The sequence below is a fragment of the Eumetopias jubatus genome, unplaced genomic scaffold, assembly GCF_037043125.1.
Source record: "Eumetopias jubatus isolate StellerSeaLion01/CBP00866 unplaced genomic scaffold, mEumJub1_p1.0 scaffold_16, whole genome shotgun sequence".
NCBI classification, from domain to species: domain Eukaryota; kingdom Metazoa; phylum Chordata; class Mammalia; order Carnivora; family Otariidae; genus Eumetopias; species Eumetopias jubatus.
The window spans coordinates 31449867-31460445 of NW_028274822.1; positions in this window are offsets into that span (position 1 = coordinate 31449867).

Below are 10579 nucleotides of genomic sequence, written 5' to 3' on the forward strand. Positions count from 1 at the left end.
ATTGAGGATTAAAAGAAGAAAGACAAAGATAAGGAGGAAGCTTCAGAGGATGTTTCAGAAGAGAAAAGACAGTAATTAATTTTAACCTTTTCAGGGTAAGTATACATGTTTAAAATGTAAGAGAAACCACCAGAGGAAAACTAAGTATGTTGATAACTTGTAAAGCAGTAGAAGTAAAAGGAGAAATTTAAAATCTGGATCATTCTAACAGAAGTCAGAAACGGAGGAGGGGAAGAAGAAAAAAAGAATAAAGCTGTCTACTTTGGATTGAGGAGTCAGAGAAAGCATCCCTCCGGGAAGTGATATTTGGTTGAGATCTGAATGACAAGTTAGCAGGCCTGCAAAAATCCGGGAGAGAACAAACCTCGTAGGCTGAATTAAGAACTATGGTAAAAGCCCTAAGACAAGAGTGAGCTTGATTATTTCTGGGACAAGAGCCTAGTCCATGGCAGGAAAGTGCAGGAAAATATGTCAAAAAAGGCAGAGACACATAAAGTGCATTTAGGATCTCAGAGAAATTAAAACCTTTTTTTTTTTTTCTCCCTGAGATGGAATCAGTAAGTTTTGGTGGAGGAGATGACACTAGGACCTGATGATGATGCATGGGTTGGGGCTGGGTGCCACCCTGGCAAAGGGAAGAAATGCAAACAAGCTCCGAAGATAAGCTAAGTCTAATTCTGGAGCACACTCAGTGCCAACTGAGATCAAATACCCTGTCTACACTGGTGGGTCATCCTTTCTGTGACTTGGACTCTCCATTTATTCCATGTGTTCTTGTAAGCAGTACCCATCCCAAGGAAGAATGAGTTCTCCATTTCTGACCTCAGTATATGTGAAGACTCACAAAAGTCCCCAATAATAACATCCATGTAGAGAACGTAAGCTTCAGAAAACTCCCTGCCTGCATGCAATCTGCAGTCATCAAACAGACTCACAGAACATTCAAGCTATGTGCAAACTTAGAAACAATCCAATTCAACTTCTTTGTATTTACATCTGAGAAAATTGATGCTTAGAGAGGCAACCGTCTTTCCTATGTGGAAGCAGAGCCTGACTTGAAATCCACACACTTCTTTACATGCAGAGGCCCTAAGAAGGAAGAGAAGAAAGAAGCTTCCATGTTAGCACATGACAGTTTTAAAATAGGTCCCAAACAGCAAGTCCTTTAAAGAGAATTTAAGACAAACAATAGACTGGGGGGAAATATTTGCAGAATATTTATATTTGATAAAGGACATATATCTAAAATATACAAAGAACTCTTAAAACTCAACAGTAAGAAAACAATCCAATTTAAAAAATGGGCAAGCACTCTGTACAGAAAACTCACCAAAGAAAATAGCACATGGCAAATAAATATGAAAAATGCCCAACTGCGGATTAAAACAATGAGATACTACTACACTCCCATGAGAATGGCTAAAAGCCAAAACCCTGACAAAACCAACACCAACCAGGATATGAAACATCAGGAGCTCTCATTCATGCCGGTAGGAGTGCCAAGTGGTACAGCCGCTCTGGAAGACAGTTTGGCACTTTCTTAACAAAGCTGAACATACATCTTTGTGATCCAGCAATCACGCTCCTAGGTATTTAACAAATGACTTGAAAACATATGTCCACACAAAAACTTGCACACAAGTGATTTATAGTAGCTATATTCATAGTGGCCAAGATTGGAAGCAATCAAGATACCATTCAATAGGTGAATGGGTAAACAAACTGGTACATCCATGTAATGGAATATTATTTGGTAATGGAAAAACAACAACAACAACAACAACAAAGAGCTACCGGCCATGAAAAGACAGGGAGGAATCATACATGCATAGTCTAAGTGAAAGAAGTCAGTCTGAAAAGGCTAAGTACAATGATTCCAATTACGTGACATTCTAGCAAAGACAAAATTATAACAACAGTAAAAAAAAAAAAATTAAAAACCCACCACATATAGATAAAATCAGGGGGAATCCAGGGTTGGGGGCTGGAGGAAAGAGGAATGAATAGGTGGGGCCCAAAGTTGTTCTATAGGGCGGTAAAATTATTCTGCATGATGCTATAATGGTGGAAACATGACACTGTACATTTGGGAAAGCCTGTAGAATTGTGTGACACAAAGGGTGAACCCTAATTAAACTATGGCCTTTAGTTAAGAAAATAATGTCTATCAATATTGTTTCCTCGGTTAGAACAAATACATCACCCGAATGCAAGATGTTAATAATAAGGAAAATTGGCAGGAAGAGAGGAATCTGGGAACTCTCTGCATTTTCTGAGCAAGTTTTCTGTAAGTCTAAAGATACTTTAAAAAATAAGTCTATTAAATAGAAAAAAAATAAGGTTACTTTTTAAAAAGCAAATCTCAACAGTAACTAGGACAGAAATATTTATCATGCAAAATATCAACAGAGATTGCACTGCAGCAACTAAGACTAAACCCAAGCCCATGGTCAGTGTTTTCTTATATTTATAAAGTTAATATTTTTAAAAGAATATTTAGAATAGAGTGTATTAATCAAACAAAAGAAGCTAGAATTCCAACACTATTATGATATGCCTTGGATATCTGTAATTCAAAAAGAATGAAGTTTCAAGATAGCATTTCTCCTTGTAATTTTTATTGTGTTATTATTACCAAATCTTATCCAAACGGTATGATTTTCTCTGGGAAGTTTTCCTTTAATTGCTTATCTTTGTTTCTCTCCAGTCCATATTTTGTCTGGGATGTCATATTTGTTTTCCGATACCCGCCTCGATTTTAGTCACGTAAACCGAAGTTTGAAAAAGTGATCCAATCTTCAAAAATTTACTTTATAAATGCTGCCTCCAAAACGGACAGCTCTTTCAGGAATACCATGTTCAGGTCTGCACCTCGATACTAACCACACTAAATGACAGTGGAGCTGAGAGGAGTTAAGAAAGGCACCAGAACATACAAAGAGGCTTTCTTTTAGTTACGTAAGGAGAAAAAGCGCACCAACCCTCTGGTGAGCAGCGCCATCTAATGGGAAGACTTTGTATCTAGTCTCGGTTTTACCAGCAACGAGGGGCGGCGTCGGGAAGTCCTTCATTGGCATCAGCTGTCTCCTGCATAAAATTGGAAATGGCAGGGCCTGCTCTGTCAACCTTCTCAGCTACTGGGGTGATAAGTACAAAGGAATGCAAATCCTTGGGGTCTCTATCATAAGTTCATAGCTTCACTTCAAAGATGAAAGTTAATTTTTGTTCTAATTCTAACAGAAAGCAGGACCCTCAAGGTCTTGTGAATTTAAGTAGGTGTGGCTGAAAACCATTTGTTTTCTCTCCTTCCAGGACTGTGGCGCACATCAACCCAAGTAGTGCATCTGAAAATTATTGAAGTGACTGTGTAGAGCCCAATAACCTTTACATCGCATGTGGCACACACAAGCCAATTATGCGGGAAAATTAAGGGCCCAGTTCTGAAGCAATGCCTGGTAAATCTCACAGGAGGCCACGAAGGGGACCTGACACTCATTGAGAAAAGAGACGAAACCAGATGTGGACTTCTACCCAGCTTGGCCACAAGGTCATGCCTGGATCCCAGGGCATTGAGGTGCTCCGTCTGAGGCCCTCTAATTGGCTTGTCTTGCCCCTGGGCCTCCTTTGTTGCCTCCTCTCTCATTTATATTCAAGACCTTGGGCAGAAACCTTGAACAGATATGCAAAGTGTTTTATAAATGTAGACAATTGAAATATAAATGTTCCTCCCATGCGCTATTAATTATTTTACAGCTTTCCCCAAGCACCCTTTGTAGAAATAGTGACTTCTGACCATACAATGTGAAGAGAATTTTTCTCCAGTTTTTCTGCCCCTGTTTCTCAGAGGCCTGTTTTGCCTACACTCATCCCTCCCCTCTCCCCGCTTCCATCTCAGGAGGGAAGGAGTGCATCGAAAACACTCTATGCTTCTCTCTCTCTCTCTTTTAGTGAGACTGTGAAGAGCCAGAACATCTTTCAGTACAATCCCTGCTACCAATCCCCCCTTGTGACCCGAGTTAAGCTGCCACTCACTTACCTTCATCTGTGGCATGAAAACAACCATAGCTAGTTCGTGAAAAGCATCAGCCCTGCCTGGCACATAGTAACTGCTCATGAACAAATATTTTAAATAGCTGAGGAAGGAAGAATTTTAGAAATATAAAGTGTGGCCAGTTTACTGGTAAGGGAGAATGAGTTCAATCTAGAAGATCTATCAGTGCTCTTTAAGGAGAGAAACTCTGGAGGATGCTATAGAAGAACCTTCTACTCTAAGCAATTCACTGACTTTTGTCACTGACCCCAGTGCCAAACATATAGTAGGTTCTTAGTGGATATTATCACATCAATGATGAATGGGCATGCCATTTATGGGGAGACAATCCTCCATGGTTCTTTGTTGTATCTTGTAGAGCAGAGGCACTGACTCTATTCTGAACCATCTTTATAAGGATGTTTGTAAAGCAAATACTCTTAAAAGATCTTTCTCCAGAGCCAAGGGCAGGTCTATTACCTATACAGTATGATAAAGATGATTTCTGAGGCAAAAGTTGGAGAGTCCATTATAAAATATTAGGGTTTCCTAAATTTGGGGGTTCTCGGGTGTGATACAAGCCACTATGTACACAGCATCTACTTGAGCTGCCCGTGTCTTTTCAAACTTTAGAGCCAAAGGAAACTGATATGAGGCTACAGCTCATGCTGTTTACTGTGCCATGAACAATGAAGTCCTTTGTTTCTGACTTGGGAGATGCATGCTTTCCACCAGTGCCTACGAAACCGGCCAACTGGTTAGCATGTATGTGGGGAAAAAGATCAGACCCTTCAGAGTGCTGACATCATTGCTTCAAGTGTGTTGTCTAGTCCCCAAAATGAGTCCGCCAAATGGGCATCTTAGCCAGGCAAGTGTGAGAACTCAATAAAATGAGACTCCATCTCCACTTAAAAATCAGTTTGGAAATCCCAAACGTGACTGAATCAACTAGGCATTTCATAACAGAAAAGTCATTCCTCATCGAAATTAAACCTGCTTTCTGTGCGTGTAAACACTTGTATGCGTACCTTGAACTATCCTCATGTGAGTCTTCTCACCCCCCAAAAAGGAGAAAGTGACTGTGAGGTATTAATAATCCGAAATATCAAGTCTTGCTTATTCGCTCTAAGCCAGGAACATTATAGGCACATCTCAAATTCTCACAACATTGTTCAGTGTTTTTCCATTCTATAGAATGTCAAACTGGGTTCAGAGATGTTCAGTACCTTGTAAAGAGCACACAGCTAACAAGTTGCACAGCTGGATTAAGAACTGTATTCTGTCTGATTCCACGTAGGTTTTGCTCTACCATATTATTTGTTGGGATGTGGCAGAACAGAGGGCCATCCTCAAGGGTATGAGTAATCTTCTCTATCCAAAAAAAATCTCACTTCCTCTTCTATCCTACCACCTGAAACTCCATTATTAGAGAAGACAGGGAGTTGGATGCCTGGGTGGCTCAGTCGGTCAAGTGTCTGTCTTTGGCTCAGGGTCATGATCCCAGGGTCCTGGGACTGAGTCCCGCATCGGGCTCCCTGCTCAGTGGGGAGCCTGCTTCTCCCTCTCCCTCTGCTACTTCCCCGCTAGTATTCTCTCTCTGACAAATAAATTTAAAAATCTTTAAAAAAAAAAAAGAGAGAGAGAGAGAGAAGACAGGCAGTGCTCTGTCATAGGAGGAAAAAATACTTGTGAGATTCAATGAATTCTCATATCTTTGGGCTGAGGCTTACTGTGGCTTTAAATCCTTTACCTCTCTAAATATCAGTTTTAGCATCTGTGACATATATATAATAAAATCTGTTCTTTCTATTGAATAGGGCTTCTGTAATTTAGAAAGAAAAGCCAGAAGAAGATATATGCAAAAACACTCTTTCAACTAGGTTTGCTTTTCACTGTTGAAATTCTTAAAGCATTCTGGTTTTTTAATCTTATATATTTGAGGTCTTCAAGAATGCCCATTTAAACCTCAACAGAAGTAAAGTGTGTTTTAAATGATAACTAGTGAACATCAGAGCTCAGAAGAAACCTTTCAGGATTAAGACACGCCGTCGGCCTGTAGGTGGGTGGTAACAGAAGACAAGGCTGTGGGAGAGGTCCTAATTCACTAACTTGCCCTACACCCAGCCTTAACCCCAAAAAGTCAAACATCCCAAGTGCACGAAGCACCTAAGACTGACAGTGAGTCGGATCCCCTGAGCTTTTCATCTTCATTTCAAATATTAATTCATTTTCCAAATAGAAACTGGAACACTAAATCAACTAAGAACAGTCATCTGATAAAAGATATGCAAATATCTTCATAAATATACAGTATCATCTATAATGTTGACAGGTCAGATAAAGGCACCAACTTTCCCTTAAAACTTTAAATTCCAAACACAGGATGGAAATACAGAGATTTTATACATACACACACACAGTCTATTTTACGTTCAGCTCCACAGATGGTTACAAATCTCATATATTATTCATAAACTTCCCAATCCCAACCCACCTGCACATACAACCCAGATTCAAATGTTGGAGGAAACTCCAACACCAAGACTTGAATTTTAAAAACCCATAGATTATCAGAATTGTCAAGAAAGGTTCTGGAAATGCAATTAGGGCACATATCATCTCTGGATGCATTCAGTAACAACAAAAAACATCCAAACAAAATAAACCTGGTTGAACATTCGCCAAGCGAAGCCCATCTATACAGCCACAGGCCATGTACTACTCTCAACCATGGGTTCCAGCAACCATTTCCTTTTCGTCTCCTTAGTAAGTAACTGGGATGTGAAGCTCCCAAAGGCAGTGGGAGGGCCCTCATGGGGAAGGCAGGGTGACTGCACAGAGGTGGCCCTAGGAAGCGTCTGACAGGTGACTGCCTAAACAGCTCTCACTTGGTCCAAGCCAGCCCTGAGCCAGGAGTCTTGGAAGGTGATGGATGGTTCCTCACTGACTTTCCTAACGAAGATGCCTGTGAAGAGAGGTCCCAATTTGCAGTTCTTTTGTTCTTGTGTTTTTCTGAGCACTGACCTCCTTCCTACTCCCTCCCCCTCCTTGATTCCTTCCTTCCCTCCTCCCCCTGGCTCCCCTTGGCCACAGAGTTCTATAAGACAAAGAGAGAATCAGAACAAGAAGAAAGAATAATCAGGGTCAAAAGACCAGAGGGCCCATCTCTGATCTGTCCTGTGTGGCTGATGAGGCCACAGGCTCCTGAGTATCTAACAAGACATCGATGAAATCAATGTGGCTAGATTAAAACATGCAGAACATCCCATGTTTTACATGCAGCGACTGGGAGAGAGGAGACCCAGGCAGCAGGAGTTGAGCGATGTGTGAAGGCTGAATTGGTCAACAAGGCTCCGCAAACCGGCAGACAGGGGGGCCAGGAGGGGCTGATGAGAACCGAAGCATGAAGAGACGCAGAAAGAACAATCAAAGCAGGTGGAGGCTGATCACAGTGCTTATTAGTTCAGGTTGGAGGGATCTTGTATCTGACCGTAAAGAATGTGTTAATTTTATAAAATTTGGAAAACCCCTAAAGGACCCCTAAAACAAGGTAGAGCACGTTGAATGAATGAAGGACCCTGGGTAGGCCAGTGAATGAGCTCTCACTACTAGGCATTAACCTGTCTTCGCTATGTATGTTATGCACCTTTCAGTAGCCTAAGAACAGAGAAGACACTAGCAACTCGATGTCGAAAATGGACAATAACTCAGCTGCTGACAGGAAGACAGTGACTGCCCATGGGTGAGTGAGTTGGCATCTTAATTCTTATTGGGCTTCACAGTCCCTCTGAAATCTTAGCCAAATCATTCAGACACTGTTTGAGGAATGAGCTGGGGTTTTAACGTTAACCTAGTTCACGGAGGCACAAATTAATTATTGTATATATTTAACAAGGTAGTATATGTCCCATTAATTGTTTCTTTCAATCCAGCCAAGTCCAAAATGTTAATATTTCACTGTCTGGTTATTTGACTCTTCCTCTTCTTAAAGCTGAGCTGAAAGAAATTTCAATAATACTGTTTTCTTAATAGTTTTTTTAAAGATTTTATTTATTTGACAGAGAGAGGGGGAACACAAGCAGGGGGAGTGGGAGAGGGAGAAGCAGGCTTCCCGCCGAGCAGGGAGCCCGATGCGGGGTGGGGTTCAATCGCAGGACCCTGGGATCATGACCCGCGCTGAAGGCAGACGCTTAATGACTGAGCCACCCAGGAGCCCCTCAATAATACTGTTTTTAATTAGCTACTTCTTATCCAGTGAATAAGCCTCATGGACCTCAGGTCCCCACTCCTAGTCCCACGTCTTCCATTCAAGACGAATCCTCTCGTTTCTCCCACCTCTACCTCTACCCCTCTGCCGCATGCCCACAGGAGAGGGAAGGACTAGATGGTTCATCCACTTCGTGTTGTAATTATGGTAATAGCTGATACTTACATGGCAATTACTATGTGCCAGGATCTGGTGTAAGTGCTTTATACACATTAACTCATTTAACCTTCACACACCCTATGATGTAGGGACTATTATTATCCTCATTTTACATGTCTAGAGGGTCTCTGGAGTGGCCCTGCTCGCCGAGGAAACTGTAGTCTAAGGAAAAGAGGAGAGAAGAAACCTTCAGTTCAAGGACATTTACTCAGGACTGAAAGGAAGAAGAGATTCGGAGCCTAGCGCTATTTCTCACTCAGCTGCTCCTGGGGTCCAGCCCTGTAACAAAGTGTTAAGGAGGGGACTACAAGTAAAAACTCTGCGGGTCCCCGGCAGTAAGGACGGTACTCAGTGGATTGGTAGCCGACTCTAGTGGAAGAAACTCAGAGAACAAGAGAATGGCTGGTGCACAGCTTTGGAGGGAAAGTAAAAGAGAGTCACTGCTTTGTTGAGCCAAAATTGCACAAGAGTTTCTCCTGGACCAGATGTGGTCCAAACAGGAGAGAGAGCTGGCCTGGAGCCACGATCAGTCCCACACAAGAAGACTTCCAGGAAGGATGATGGGTTCCAGCAGACAGTGTCTTTGAAGCAACCTGCCAAAAAAGAAGGGCTGAGGGCAAAGCCACCCGCGGAGGAAGTCACAGGCAGCGCAGTCCCTAAAGGAGCCTCTGAGAAGCCCCCTGAAGCCTGCACCTGAGACAGAGACAGCTGTCAACACTGACTGGCCCAGAACCCCGCACAGCTAGCTCAGGGCAGTGCCAGTCAGGCAATGACTTTCCAGGCCCCCTGGCTCCCCTCCTTCCCCATCTCCCTACCTTCAGAGTCAGAAACCTACCCGAGCAAGACAGGATAGCAGAGGTGCAGAGAGAAGATGGACGATGATCCCCCTCACCGCCCCCTTCACTGGCTATGGGGCTCTTGCCCTCATCAGACTACCAGAGGATGACTATCACAGCCGAGCTAACACAGCGGCAGACCCCCTGCATTAGGGAGAAAGGGAGGGAAGGATCGAGAGGGATGGGGGGAGAAATTGTAGGAGGGGGAGAAAGAAATAGGCTACACCCCACCACCACAGCCAGTGCTCTGCAAACACCGTGGAAGGAGCAAAACCTTCCCGGAGATGAACCAGGAGAATCAGCGCTTAAGCGCCGATGTTAGCAAAGGTACGAGTCCCTAAAGCAGCAAATAGTACAACAAAAGCATCCTGGGCTGCAAAGTGAAATCATCCAAGCACAACAAAAACTGCTCCTTCAGCCACACCGGTTAAGGGTTTTCAACCCTTCCACGAAGCTCTCTTTATAATTTTTTATCTATCAGTGATGCGCACACAGTAAGGTGTAGACAGACTGCTCTCCAGAGCACAGGTTAAGTTATTCCCAACACATCTCCTGGCTGAACTGGAGAGTTTCTCTAGGTATTATTATTATACAGGGAGGGCAGCTGTTTGGGCCACATCTCACCGCCAGACTGAAGGTTCTATGCAAAATCCTTACAGAGCATCACAATGGGGCCGCCCTGCCTGAGGGCGCCCCAGACCGGTTACAGGAGGGATGAACAAGCAGGTGCGAGGCGGGAACCAGGCACCACGGGGAGCGGGCAGATGAAGCCTCAACTGCATAATTTTGTCTCTGGGATGTGACAGGCAGAGGAGAGCTAGAGAAAGGAATAAGTGCTTTTGCATCCCCGCGAGGACTCAGTAAGGTGATCTGAAACACCACACAGGAACAACTCCTGATCTACTTTAGAGAAAAGAGAAACAGGAACCGCTGCTACCTGAGCCCTGATGGCCCCTGACAGCCGGCAGACAACAGCGGTTTGATCCAGACTCGGAGCAAGACAATGCATGTGGCAGCAAGAGCGTTCTTGTCAGCAGCGGGCAGGTCTTTTGTCGGAGAGGAAGAGCAAGGACCCAAGTCTCTGGGCAGCCAGCCAAGATCCTGGTCTGCTCGCTGGGCTGCACCAAGGGGGACCTGACACAAACAAGCTCTCCCATCACAACGTCTGAAGAGGGCAAATGAGTAGGGCATACGGCGTCTCCCAACCAGAGGAACAAAGATGAGGGCCTGGACTCAAATTGGAGTCACGAAAAATGAAGGGGTAGGGAAGCAGCCAGGGGAAGAGGG